Source organism: Lepus europaeus, chromosome 2 (assembly GCF_033115175.1).
Source record: "Lepus europaeus isolate LE1 chromosome 2, mLepTim1.pri, whole genome shotgun sequence".
Taxonomy (NCBI): Eukaryota; Metazoa; Chordata; class Mammalia; order Lagomorpha; family Leporidae; genus Lepus; species Lepus europaeus.
The window spans coordinates 70,914,339-70,929,277 of NC_084828.1; the positions used below are offsets into that span (position 1 = coordinate 70,914,339).

Consider the following 14,939-nt stretch of genomic DNA (forward strand, 5'->3'; position numbering starts at 1 on the left):
AAGCTTGTGCTTACTGTTTACCTTTGAATTATTTTGTTCTTGTATTATTGAGCTATCCTTCAATTACTGCGTGGCCGGGTATCTGCTGCATGCTTTTCTAGTGGGTTCAAGGCAAAGCTCAAAGTCCTCATCCTGTTATTTCTGTGACCTCACTTTCAGTCACTCTCCTTTCCTCGCTTTGCTTTAGCGACACTGGAAACCTTTAAATTCCCTCAATATACAAAGTTTGTATCCAAAACTTTTTATTGGAACACAACTTTTGTCCCTCCCATGTTTCTATCCTCATCCCAAATTTTTTACTTGCTTGATTCTTCCCATCTTTCAATTCTCAACTCAAATGACACTTTCTTTAAGAATTGTGTCCTGGGCAACCAATGGAGGGTATAATAAATTTCCCCCATCCATTATTGTCTGTCGTATATAACTCTTCAAATGGTTATTTCTGTAATTATTTAATGTTTTATTTCCTTATATGCTGTAAATTCCATGAGGGCCTAAGGGATCATTTCTATATTCCCAATATTAAACACAATTGAATAATGAATTAATGATTCAATTGTGATAGATTCTGTAGCCCTTGAAATGTTAGTTAAAATTGGATTTCAACCTTAAAATTTTCTTTTTCTTTTTAAAGATTTATTTGTTTATTTATTTGAAAGAGAGAGAGGGAGAAACACACACACAGAGAGAGAGAGAGAGAGAGAGAGACAGAGACAGAGACAGAGACAGACAGAGAGAAAGAGATCTTCCATCTACTGGTTCATTCCCCAAATGGCCAAAATGGCTGGAGCTAGGCCAGGCTGAAGCCAGGAGCCTGGAGCTCCTTCCAGGTTGCCCATATGGATAGTGGTGGCCCAAGGAGTTTGGCCATCCTCTGCTGCTTTCCCCAGATCATTAGCAGGGAGCTGGATTGAAGTGGAGCAACCAGGACACAAACTGGTACTCCTATGTGATACCAGCATTGCAGATAGTGGTTTTACTGGCTATGCCACAATGCTTGTCTCCAAAATACAGAAAGTATTTTGTATTTCAAAAATGTGTAGATGAGTGAAGTATTAGTTTCTTAGGACTGTTGTGACAAATTATCATGAACTTGTAGGCTTAAATTTACAGAAATCTAAGTCTCTCGTAGTTTCAAGGCTATAAGCTGAAAGTCAAGTTGTCAGTAGGGCCACTGCCGGTTATATGTGAATTTTGTAGGTAGAGGAGAATGAATTGCTTCTGGGTTGGCTAAGGAGGGAAGGATTCATGGAACTGATAGCAATTGAAGTGGAGTTGGCTAGAATGGGTTGGATATAGATATGGAAAAAACAGTATAATGGACATTACAGATAGTAGAAACAGAATAAAGATGGAGTTTGGTCTCAGTGAATGGTATATAAAATCAAGTAGGCAATGATGAAGTCAGAAGTGGGTAGAGTTAGATTTCAGAATTCATGCATATTGGCTAGGGACTGTATGGTAGTCAATACAGAATTACTGAAAGTTTTGTCTGAATGAGAGTGGCTTAGTCTTAGCACTCTTGCTGCAGGGAGTTAATGTAGCAGCCGTGTTTAGGATAAGCTGATCTCCCTGCCATCTGCCTCTTGCAATTAGGAGAATTTTATTTTGCAGAAAAGTGAAAAATTGACTAGTACAGAGGGATAAAAGGAGAATTAATAAGACCAGTTCTCTTATTGGACATAAAGGAGAAGGAAGAAATGAAAATGACAGATTTTGAGTGAAGATGTCTTGGGGAATTGGAATGAGGAAAATTAGGTAGTCAAAAAGAGGATGATTTTTTAACTTGGATGATAAGATAGACTTTGATATACTGACTCTGAGAAACTAGTGTGATTTTTTAGTTGGTGATTTAAATAAGGATGCTAGAAATACAGGACTATAGTTTTGGAGAACTAGTAGTACTAGAGACATAAATGTGTGAGTCAACAATAGCGAAAAAAATGTAGTCATGCAACTCTGGGAAGGAATGTCAAGTAAAAGCATGAGTATCAAAGTGGAGTTTGACAGACATATTTACATCCTTTCTCTATCATCTACTCATTGGATGACTTGGGATAAATTGCCTAATTCCTCCACTTTTTCATCTATGAAAAGGAAGAAAATAGTATTATCCCTTAAGTAGGATTACATGAGTTGAGCAGCTGCTGTTGTATTTTGGGAGCATAATTCCCAGTAAGAAATATATTTAGTTTGTAATCCAATCTCTTAACAATATTGTGATTTCCTGTTTTTTTGGGTAAATATTCATTATTCTTTCATTTTAATTCAGGTGATTATTTAAACTGACTTCATGATATCTCATTGTGTCTCACCACTGGGCTACAACCCACATTTTCAAAAACCAATCCTCCTGCATATTCTGGTTGTCTTCATTTGTTCTTCTCTACTCACTGGCCCCAACAAGCATCCCACAACATCAAATTACTCCACTATGACTCATAGAACCCTCAGCTTTCTTCTATTGCTCTCCATGGGAGGGCTTCTTTTTAGTATCATATTGTTCTTATATTGCCCAAGAGATGCAGTAAACACTTCTTCTACTATATCATATTAGATTTTGTCTATAGAAAAGTTGCATCTGTTTCCCAAATAGATAATGATCACCTTAAAGATAAAACATAGGTGTTATTTATCCGTGTATCCTGGCACAATGTTTTGCTCACAGGAGGCACAGAGAAGTATTATTTCATCATTACAGAGCAAAGAGACAAGAGATTTGATGAGAGAACCCTGTTGAGCACCAACGACAGGCCCCTGATCTGGCATCCCAAGGGCTCAAGTCTACCTTCCTTTCTATATACTAAAACTTCCTTGGAGTTGTTTAAGGGCAGAACACTGTTTCTTTGTGTTTGGAACACAAAAAATTAGGCCACTAGCTTTTGTACAAGTGACTTGAGCTTCTTCATGATGTGCTGAGAGAAGGTCTAGATGAACAAATAAAACAGGAAGAAACTAAGATGTGTCCAGGACTTAGCTTTGGGTACAGTAATAGAAAAGTTCTGGCCTGTTTGTATTGCTAAATGACAGAATTCAATAAAGGCAATGTGAAATAAATTACCAGGGCAAGTAATTCATTTTAAATTATTAAAGTTTATTTCATTTTTTCAGACTTGGAACAATTTTTCTTTGATGGAAATGACCCCTGGCAACAGTGACATTCTGACACTATGCATGATGCACACTCTTGGGATGTCTGAATTCCATGTCACAATGGCTCTGCTCAGATTACTGGTTTCATCGTGCCTGTAAGCCCAATTAAACTACTAAAGTTTCTAATGGTCTTCTGTCCATTTTCTAAATCATCATAAAGAACATTAAGTGATCTAAATAAATTGCCTCTATATGACTCATTACACAACCAAAGGCATGATATAAATATGTACAGGAAAAGTGGAAAAATCTTTCTTGATAATGATTAATGATTTCAAAAAACTCTTTTATGTATGAATTTCAGACTACTGGTAGCAGGGACTACAGTTCAGCTGATCTCAATAAATGAGTCCAGGGCTATTTGTTCCTCAGGAAACACTGCTCAGGCCCTGAATGTAGGGGAAAGAGTAGAGTCTCAGGGTCTAAATTTGGGTTTACTCTCAAGTCAAGATGTCTAAGGATGATCTGTGTGGTTAGTCAATATGAACTGTGTAAGCCTGAATGCTCTACCCTGGACCTCAATTTATTTGCTTCAAAATGAGGTGATTGGATTTTATTTCTTATATTCGTTTTCAACTGTAATGTTTGATGATGTTCTGCCCTTAAATCCCTTTCACTTCAATTTTTTAATCTTAAAAAATGTGAAGTGTTTTCATAAACTTCTTTGATGTTCTTAAATGTTATTCAACATGATAACAGTACAATTCACTAGGTCCAAATTCTATCATTTTAGTTTTGCCTCAGAGGCTAAGTTTTATGAGAGTCTTAATTTGCATCACCAGAAGCTGATCTAATAAAAATGAAGGGATCCCTTTTGGAAATAAATTTTAAAAGTAGGGAGGAGGGACCAAGAACTTTATGCAAAACAAAACAAACAATAAAACTAGGGAGCTGGACTTAGAAGGGGTCAAATGGTTCTGTGTCTAAAGAATACTGTGGTCTTAATGCTTATTAGCATAGTCCTAGCTTTAATATACTCAAAGTAAATTCTGCTCCTGGTAACTTCTTACATCCCCAGTTTCTAGAACCATAATCATTACATGTCTTGACCCAATCACTCTTGTATATCTTGTCTTATTGTTCCACTCACTTTGGTTTTTTGACTAACAACTCATTGTATGGTAAGAAGAAAAATTGAAGTGGTAGAGCTCTACCTATCTGATAGATTGAGTTTTTGAGCCAAAATGCAAGAGATATCTGACATACAATTTAAATGGAAAACTACTGAAGAGCATTTCACAGACAAATGGAAGTAGTGTGAATGGTATATCTTATTGTGGTTGGGAGAAAGCAGTGTAAAGCTAAAGAGGTAGAAGATTGGGAAACTGATTCCTAAGAAGAACAGAAGTTTATTTGGCAAATCCCTTTATCATTGTCTTTCTGTCAAAAACTTTCATCAACCTCTCCTTACAATAAATATTTTCTGAAAAAAATGAGTCCTAACTTTAAGACTTTTTATATATTTTATAATTCTACCAGTAACAACAGCTATTTTATTGTTACCTATTTCGGTGCCAAGTGCTGGGAATCGCAAAAATAAGAAAGAGCCCTGCTCTTAGGAATCTTACAGTCTGTTGCTTGAACTGTTGTGGTTATGACAAAGGTAACGATAACTATCATTTATTCACTACGCCAACCAGTCAGTGCGCTCAGTTGGCAACATACACAGCTGCCAAAGTTCCCTCTGCTTCCCCAGACCCGCTGACAGTGTGGAGGTCTTGCTCTATCTCTGCATCATCCCTCAAAAAAAAAAAAAAAAAAAATGAACTTAGCAGGAATTCAGACAAAAGGCAGAGACATTTAAACAACTGCAGGACTGTCTACAGTCAACATACCAGAACACAGTCAATAATGAAAGAGTGCAGTGAACCGAAGTGAAAATTGAAGAGATTGTCTGAACCACCTTTAGTATACTCTGCTGGACTGTGACACTGAAAACTGTGACGCAGTATTCCCTGCATCTGGCAGTCCAACAAGGGAAGCTTAAGTGTTTTAAGACCTTCTAGTGAAAGACCTTGCAACAATTAAACTGCAAAACTTAGGAAGACGTCATAAGCTTCTGGATTTCATTACCAAAATGTACATTGTGATCTAAAATTAAAAAAAAAAAAAAAAAAAAACAGATTGACTTTCCATGTAGTATTTCACAACCTTTGAGTGCAGCATTAAATGCTTTTCTTTTTGCCTCCACCAACTATAAGCTTCTGTTTTCTTACCCTGGGCGTCAGAATCTTTTATATGCTTGGGTTCTATTCACTGCCTGTTATTCAGACATTGAAATCCCAAATGTTAATTGTTCTTCCAAGTACATTGACAAAACAGCAGCTAAATAAGGGTAGACCAGACTGTGGTAGACTCTGACATGCATTTATGGAACAATGGGGCTCTGAGAGACAGCCTTGTAGCTCACGGGAAGACATAAGATGTGCTATTTTGACTGCTTCGTAGCAGAATGGGGAACACACGCACACAAGGGAATTATGCATTTTACTGAGTTTTGCCCAAAGTCCTCAAGGCAACAGAATCTTGTGATGTCATCATGAACTTTCTCTCCATTTCTATTGTCACAAAGGCTAAAAATTTCTAATGACATCACAAAGAAAAATGGAATCTACTTTGATTCCCTGAAAAATCCTCTTGTACCTTCAGTGAGACTGGTAAAATAAAAGGAAGAATTTTTCCAAACACAGTGGATGTCACCGTGCTGATTCACAGTGGGTGATACCCTCCCTAATGAAATTAAAAAAAAATTCATAATTTCGGTTGGCTAGAAAAGAAATACTGAATATTGAGCCTAACAACTTTTTTTTTAATAAAAAGAAGGAAATCATTCAAATATGTATTTCTACAGGGACATTCAAATTTTAGCTCATGTCTGGTTACTATGTTACCAATGTTTTTGTTCTTTAATGGGTTGGTCACAAAAATACAGAGGAAGGTTAAGGAAGCTTCAACTTACAGAACACAGTGCAGCTCAATCTTTTGTTTTTAAGGTGCTGTGATTTCAGTCTCTAAATGTAACTTCAGGCAGTCTGAAAAGAAACAGGTTAAAATCTCTTTCAGTTATAATTGGTATTTCAGATTTAATTAAAAATTAAACTTTCATAATGTTTCACCATCCAAAGCAATGCATTATCAGTCAAGCGTGGCTTTTTTTCCCCCTGTTAAGGGGGGAAAAAACCCTCTTCCCAGAGTAGTGTTTTAATGAAAAGAAAAGGATCTAAAGAGGAAAAAAAGCAATTCTGAAAAACAAAATATGCCTCCATGTTAAGGACTTCATAATGATATGACTAAAAACTCAATGTTTCTGAATTTTAGCTATATTCTATCTGATTAAAAAAAACCCTCATAAATAACAATTTTACCACATAAAGATTGCATAAAATGTTATAGTCAGAGAATAAAGAAGAAAATCTATGGCTCTGAATTCAGATGTTAAATAAAAATTATGACTTCAAATAGAATCAGAAAAAAATGCTAGCTCTACACTTTCAGATGATTGACTTGGTAGTGAGGCAGATGGTGAAGCCGAGGTAACTGAGGAAAACACAATGGACACTGCGGTCGAGTATGGGTTTCATGTGCCTCATCACATATCACACTGCACATCTTGACACATGCAGCTACAGGTGTTTGAACAAGACCTCCTGGTGTAAATAAACGCAGCTGCATTGGTTATTTTTTAACATGTATTTTTATCTTCAAATTAAGAGTCCAGGCATTAAGACCTCCAAGTATGTCATAAATATTTGGGATTAAAATGTCATACTACTTTTTAATCTTTTCTTTTGCAAACAACACCATCTATAAATAAGGTAATAGTTTCATAGAAAAAACACATAGTTGACTAAGTCATCCCTATTTTTAGATCCAAATAACTGACACAACAGGATTTAGAAAGCAATTCATTGTTTAAAATGTAGCATGGAAATAACATATGTACCTTATCTTATGGCATGTCAGCATATACTTTTATAAATTTACAGCATTATACATGGTATTTTATACCAATTTTTACATAATGCATAGTGATATTTTAATGTTTTTATATATGAGAACATAATCATAAATCACCTCTTGAACTACACTTATTATTAGAAAATTCAGCAGGTTCACTTGTGAATCTATTTTCTTCTTCCCTTGAAATGTATGGAAGTATATTTTGAGTAACAGGTCTATTTGATGTACATAGATTTTAAATGCAAACTGGCTCAGCTTCACACTAAATCCACCCATGAATGGGATTATATTTTTTATAAAAAATAACAGAAATTGGCTAAACTTTTCCCCCTGCTTCTCACATGCCTGAATTAGACTGAAAATGCACCAGAGTAAAGACAGAAATTATGGAGGCGTCACCAGGGACAACTGAATGAGAAAATGGGAGTGCATATATTTCCTTATAAGGCAACAAAGCATTCATAAAAGAAATTGACAAAAATAACTTGTGCTTAGAAATTATATGGAATAACAATAATCCTTGATAAATGATTCAGAAATATAAAAACTGCCCACCTCTAGATAAATCTGAACCAACCACCAACCAGTGCTTTTCTACTCACTTTTAAGGAAACTGATTCACTGTCCAGCCTAGACAGGAAAACATGATCTACACTAGGCTGAATATTGGTATATAAAATATTTAACTGACAACTGGCAGTTCAGCTCAATCAGTCAGTTTCTGTTTCCTCATGTCACCAGATGTTGAGTGAATTGAACTATCTGTTCCAAACAATAAAATCAATTCCATGAACAATTAACTAAGTTACATTTTTCTCCTCCCCTTACATCTTTCTTCCTTCTCCTTATTAACCTTTCTCTTTTCTCCCTTTCTTTCCTACTTTCACTTTCTTTCCTTATTTTCTCCCCCCTTTCTCATTCTCTCTCTCTTTTCCCCTTTGCTGAGGGTAATGAAGCCTCAAAAATAACATCTTGTATCCTGTTGAGGGAAACTTGGTCACAACTATCCTTCCAGATGACAAACTCATTCTTAAATGTCTGTTTCCCAATCCAAAGAAAACAGAGAAATTGAGAAAATGGAGAGGCAACATCACTTACCATTACCAACACCATTACTTTTAATTCTTATGCTGCATTCATCCCAGGGAGGACTGAAGTTTATTTACATTATACCTAACCTCAAATAGGACCACAAATAAGACTAATAACAGGACCATTTTGTGGCACTCAGGCAAACGGCTGGGCAAAACAGATGGATCTTACTTTGCGCCAGGACTCAAAAAATACAGTCGCCAATTCACTGTTGGCGACTACATATCTTGGCCCAAAGATGGACCTGGAAGTGAGACCAGTTGTCTTTGATATGATTACTGCTCCTCTTCATATCTGCTTCATGAACAAATCATTAATTCAGAAATTGCTTTGAAGACTGGTCATGAGGAGGTGAAATATTCTGAGGGCATGTCAAATGAGATGAAGTAGTAGGAAGTTATGATCAAGACCTTAGTTTTGGTGCTATTGTCTACTTTTCAAAATCCTGGTTGTGATTTTTCCAACTTCATGATTGTGCATGGAATCCATTTTTAAAACAGTAGATTTGCAGAGGATGTGTCATCAGTAATAACTTAGTCCTGACACTACAGGTTCCCAAATCTCTTAATTTTTTTTTTTTAAATCACACAGATCAATCTCAATCATTATTAAAACGGGCAAACAGTGCCAGGCTTCTTTAATCAGGACAAAACTATGTAAGACTTTATAGATGACAGCCAACATCCAGTGATGCACTGAGAAACAGCTCAGTAATCAATGCAAATTACAAAGCCTGGAAGAAGCTTCCCTCGGCAGAGATCCTTTAGCCCAAAGAGTCATTCCTTCTGAACCAGTTAAATATTCTGAATGGCTTTCCAGAAAAGTAGAAAATGTATTATATTTCAGTAGCCTATCCTGTAAGTCAGAAGGCTACAAAGAAAGCTTCAATTAAAAATAATAAAAAGACTCCAAAACCTAAAAATCTGAAGGTGGATGAGGAATTCCAGATCTTAACATTGACTAGAAACAAAGGACTGTTCTGACCACACTCTACCATTTAAAATCTAACAGAGACAGGAGTGTCAGATATCACCAGGTCACAGAACATCAAGAAAAGAACAACAAAGCACTCCAGTTTAGGAGGTCTATGTTAATTCAGGTACTTCTTTTAACACTCTCCCAACTGCTCAGGCCCAACTGTATGTTGCTCAGATGGTTTTTAAGAGTTCACTCACCTTTCTGTGATGTATTCATTCTGACACAGTTCAGATTTGATTTTTTAAAAGAGACTAGCCCTGTCTATGGCCAGCATGGAAGGCTACTCAAAATGCTTTCATCATTTTAAAAGATACTTTGCCTTTTCACTTTTAGTTTTATGTATGTATGTTTGTATTTATGTATTTACTTATTTTTATTTGAAAGGCACACACACACATATACACACACACGAGAGAGAGATTTCTTCTACCCAATACTTCACTCTCCAAATCCCCGCAAGACTCAGGGCTGGGCCAGGCTGAGCTCAGGAGTCTGGAACTACATCTCCTACAGTACATTTTATTGCTACATCTCCTTATATCGCTCTGATCTGCGACAATTTCTCAGTCTTCCCTTTTTTAAAAAATTTTATTTAAGGAATAAAAAGTTCATGCAATTTCATATATACAAATTTAGGAACATAGTGATTCTTCCCATCCTACCTCTCTCCCCTTCTCTTATTTTTTTTTTATTATCTTGAAGTATTAAAGTGTTGTCAGATATTTTGTGGAATGTTCCTCAATTTGAATTTGTCTGAGTTTTCTTTTTTTTTTTTTAAGATTTATTTATTTATTTCAGAGAGAGAGTTACAGAAAGAGAGAGAGACAGAGAGAAAGGTCTTCCACCCTCTGGTTCACTCCCCAAATGGCTGCAATAGCTGGAGCTGGGCCGATTCAAAGCCAGGAGCCAGGAGCTTCTTTCAGGTCTTCCACGTGGGTGCAGGGGCCCAAGCATTTGTGCCTTCTTCCACTGATTTCCCAGGCCATTAGGAGAGAGTTGGATTGGAAAAGGAAAAGCCAAGACAAAAATTGGCACCCATATAGGTTGCAGGTGGAGCTTAGCCTACTATGTCACAGCATCTACTCCTAAAGTTTTTTTTTTTTTTTTTTTTTTTTTTTTTTTGACAGGCAGAGTGGACAGTGAGAGAGAGAGAGAGAGAGACAGAGAGAAAGGTCTTCCTTTTGCCATTGGTTCACCCTCCAATGGCCGCCGCAGTAGGCGCGCTGCGGCCGGCGCACCGTGCTGATCCGATGGCAGGAGCCAGGTGCTTATCCTGGTCTCCCATGGGGTGCAGGGCCCAAGGACTTGGGCCATCCTCCACTGCACTCCCTGGCCACAGCAGAGAGCTGGCCTGGAAGAGGGGCAACCGGGACAGGATTGGTGCCCCGACCGGGACTAGAATCCGGTGTGCTGGCGCCGCAAGGCGGAGGATTAGCCTAGTGAGCCGTGGCGCCGGCTGCTAAAGTTTTTTTTTTTTTTTTTTTAATAATTACATTGGGATTATGAGTTTTTGAATGGAACACAAAAGAAGTGTAATGCCCTTCTTGTATCAGGTAGTGCATGATATCAACATGACATATCACCAGAGATGTTAACCTTGATTAAAGTGTTTGCCAGTTTTCTTTTAATCTTACCTAAGTTTAATTTCATTTTTAACAGCTTATGGAGGTATAATTTATATAAATAAAATTTACTTATACTGAGCATACAGCTCAGTGATTTTAAGTAATTTTAGAATTGCTTAAACATTACTTTAAACATTTTCCAAACATTATTGTCATCCAAAAATGATTCTTCACGCTGTTAGGCAGTTAATCTCCATTTTGACTCTTAGATCCAGAAAACAACTTTCTCTCTAAAAATTTGCCTTTTCTGGACAGTTCTTATAAATGCAATCATACAATATGGTTTCTTTCAAGTGACTTTTCTCACTTATCATAACTCATTTCTTTTTTGATATTCATCTATGCTGTTATGTATAGCAACAATCTGTGCCCTTTTATTGAATGATAGTATTGCATTATACAGATAGAGCATCAGATTTCATTTATCCATTCATCATTTGATGGACATTTGGATTCTTCCAATTTTTAAATATTATGACTACTGTGCTATTTCATTCACATATATACAAGTCTACATGTGGGGATGTGTTTCCTTTCTTTTTTTTTTTTAAGATTTATTTATTTTTCTTGAAACTCAGAGTTACACAGAGAGAAGAAAGGCAGAGAGAGAGAGAGAGAGGTCTTCCATCTGATAGTTCACTCCCCAATTGGCCACAGTGGCTGGAGCTCCGCCGATCCAAAGCCAGGAGCCAGGAGCTTCTTCTGGGTCTCCCATGCGGGTGCAGGGGCCCAAGGAATTGGGCCATCTTCTACTGCTTTCCGAGGCCATAACAGAGAGCGGGATCGGAAGTGGAGCAGCCGGGACTAGAACCAGCGCCCAAATGGGATGCCAGCCACAGTGCCGGCACCGGGGGAGGGGGGGGGGATGTGTGTGTCCTTCCTTCCTCTCCTCTCCTCTCCTCCCCTCCCCTCCCTTCCCCTCCCCTTCCTTCCCCTCTCCTCCTCTCCTTTCTCCCTCCCTCCCTCCCGCTCTCCTTCCTTCCTTCCTCCCTCCCTCCTTCTCTCCTTTCTTTCTTTCTTTCTTTCTTTCTTTCTTTCTTTCTTTCTTTCTTTTTTTCTTTCTTTCTTTCTTTCTTTCTTTCTTCTTTCTTTCTTTCTTTCTTTCTTTCTTTCTTTCTTTCTTTCTTTCTTTCTTTCTTTCTTTCCTTTCTTTCTCTCTCTCTCTCTCCCTCCCTCCCTCCCTCCCTCCCTCTTCCTTTCTTTTTGTAGATATCTAGAAGTACAATTGCTGAGTCACAAGAGTAAGTTTATTTTAACTTTTAAGAAAACTGCAAACTATTTTCCAAAATGGCTTATACTACTTTACATCCCTGCCAACAATGTAGGGATATTCTAATTTCTCATATCTTCACCAACACTTAGAGCTGTCTTTATTATTGCCATTCCAATAAGTGTGAAGTAGTATCTCATGGCTTTAATTTACTTTTCCCTAAGGACTGATGATGCTGAGCTTCTTTACATGTGCTTATTAGCCATTCCTGGTTTTTTTTGTTGTTGTTTTTGTTTTTTTTTTACTTTTTTTTTTTATTATTATTTTGACAGGTAGAGTTACAGACAGTGTGTGAGAGAGACAGAGAGAAAGGTATTCCCTCCATTGGTTCACTCCCCAGATGGCCACCATGGCTGGTGCTGTGCCGGCCTGAAGCCAGGAGCCAGGTGCCCCTTCCTGGTCTCTGATGTGGGTGCAGGGACCCAAGCACCTGGGTCATCCTACACTGCCTTCCTGGGCCACAGCAGAAAGCTGGACTGGAAGAGGAGCATCCGAGACTAGAATTCGGCACCCATATGTGATGCCGGCACCGCAGGCAGAGGATTAGCCAAGTGAGCCACGGCGCCGGCCCCCATTCCTGTATTTTCTTCGTGAAATATCTATTTAATATTTTGCCCAAATTTTAATTGGGTTATGCCTTTTTATTAATTGAGGAGTTATTTATATATTATAGATTAAACTCTTCACTGGATTTTGATTTGAAAATAAAAATTTTACAGATATTTTCCTTAGTCTACAGCTTGCCATTTCCTTTTTTATTTAAAGATTTTTTTTTTAATTTAAAGATTTATTTGTTTACTTATTTGAAAGGCAGAGTTAGAGAGAGAGGGAGCAACAGAAGCAGAGGGAGGTCTTCCATCTGCTAGTTTACTCCTAGAATGGCAGCCGGCCTGATCTCAAGACAGGAGCCAGGAGCCAGGAGCCAGGAGCTTCATCTGGGGCTTCCAAATGGGTGCAGAAGCCCAAGCACTTGTGCCGTTTTAAAGATCTATTTATTTGTTTGAAAGATAGAGTTGAAAGAGTGAGAGAGGAAAAGAGGGGTTTGGGATCTTCCATCCCCTGGTTCAATCCCCAAAAGGCCCCAACAACCAGGGCTGGGCCAGGCCTAGCCAGGAGCCAAGTACTTCATCGGGGTCTCCCACATGGATGTAGGGGTCCAAGCACTTGGGACATCTTCCACTGCTTTCCCAGATGTAACAGTAGGGAGTTGGATTGCAGGTGGAATAGATGAGACTTGAACTGGTGTCTATATGGGATACTGGCACTGCAGGCAGCGGCTTAACTGGCTATGCCACAGCGCTGGCCCATCATTTCCTTGTCTTTTCAAATGGAAAAGTTTTTAATTTTAATAAAATCCAGATTATCATTTTTTTAAATCGAGCTTTGAAATATCTAAGAATGGCATTTAATCAACTGTCATGAGCACTTTTCTCCTATCCTTTCTTCTAGCATTTTTATTATTTAGCTCTTTATTTAGTTTCATGAACCATTTTGTATCAAGTTTTATTTATGGTATGAGTTAACTATTTACAGTAACTTTTACCCATATTCCTAGTGCCATGAATATTCATTTGTATCTCATATAGTGCTAGCATCAACTACCTGGCACTGTTTATTGAAAAGATTACCCCATCTCCTAAAGGTTTATTTTCTGGACTCTAAATTCAATTCTGTTTATCTATATGCCATTATTACACTCTTTCTTTACTGTAGTTTGTGTATTAAGTTTTAAAATCAGTAAATGTACATCTTCTAACTTTGCTCTCCTTTTAAAAAAAATTTTTTTTTTTTTTGACAGGCAGAGTGGACAGTGAGAGAGAGAGACAGAGAGAAAGGTCTTCCTTTTGCCGTTGGTTCACCCTCCAATGGCCGCCGCGGTAGCGCGCTGCGGCCGGCGCACCGCGCTGTTCCGATGGCAGAAGCCAGGTGCTTTTCCTGGTCTCCCATGGGGTGCAGGGCCCAAGAATTTGGGCCATCCTCCACTGCACTCCCTGGCCACAGCAGAGAGCTGGCCTGGAAGAGGGGCAACCGGGACAGGATCGGTGCCCCGACCGGGTCTAGAACCCGGTGTGCTGGCGCCGCAAGGCGGAGGATTAGCCTAGTGAGCCGCGGCGCCGGCCTCCTTTTAAAAATATTTTAATTATTTTGGATCTTTTGCATCTTCACATAAATTTTAATATCAACTTTTCATTTACTGAAAAAAATGACTATTCTTTTTATGTTACTATGAATAGAATTATTTTCTTAATTGGTTTATTGCTAATATATATATATATATATATAATTTAATTTTGTACAATGTTCTTGTTTCTAGTTAACTTGCTGAACTCCTTTATTAGTTCATGCATGTGTGTATGTGTAATATTTTGGATTTTCCATGTACAAGATCATATTGTCTACCAATTAAGTGTTACTTTTTACTTTACAATCCAAATTTATTTCCGTTCTGTACTTATTAATTTCCTCTCTCACCCCTCACTTCTATTCTCTTTCTTGCTGGATCAGATAGAAAATACTCAATTCTGGTATAGTGCAAAGGTGGATTTTGGAACATATCTATATGTTAAATTCAAATGGGAGGATTGTACACCCTTTAGGAAATTTCCCAAATACAATTATACTCTTTCTCTAAGTTATGTCTTTGATTGTTACTAGATGACAGTACATTCTAGATTGTAGTACTGGAAAACATTGGAATACAGCTGTTCTTTGCTAATTAATACCAGAAATAATAAAGTTGATGGGATAGGGTTGAAGTCCTGTTATAGAAATCGCAAAGCCTAACAGAAACACAGCTGAAAAAAAATGTTTATCCATGTCACTTGAGACAGTAATTGAAGGAGTATATTTCCATAGAATCA

At 37.7% G+C, this 14,939-nt stretch overlaps 1 protein-coding gene across 2 annotated transcripts in view; it reads right to left on the minus strand.

The window, feature by feature from the left end:
* Positions 1-14,939, minus strand: part of ZBTB20 (zinc finger and BTB domain containing 20) — an 891,896-nt gene that overhangs the window by 485,081 nt on the left and 391,876 nt on the right. For both annotated transcript variants that reach the window (XR_009867653.1, XM_062208447.1), the window contains exon 4: positions 6,113-6,185. The gene's annotated coding sequence lies outside the window, so the exon portion shown is untranslated. The remainder of the gene's footprint in view (positions 1-6,112; positions 6,186-14,939) is intronic.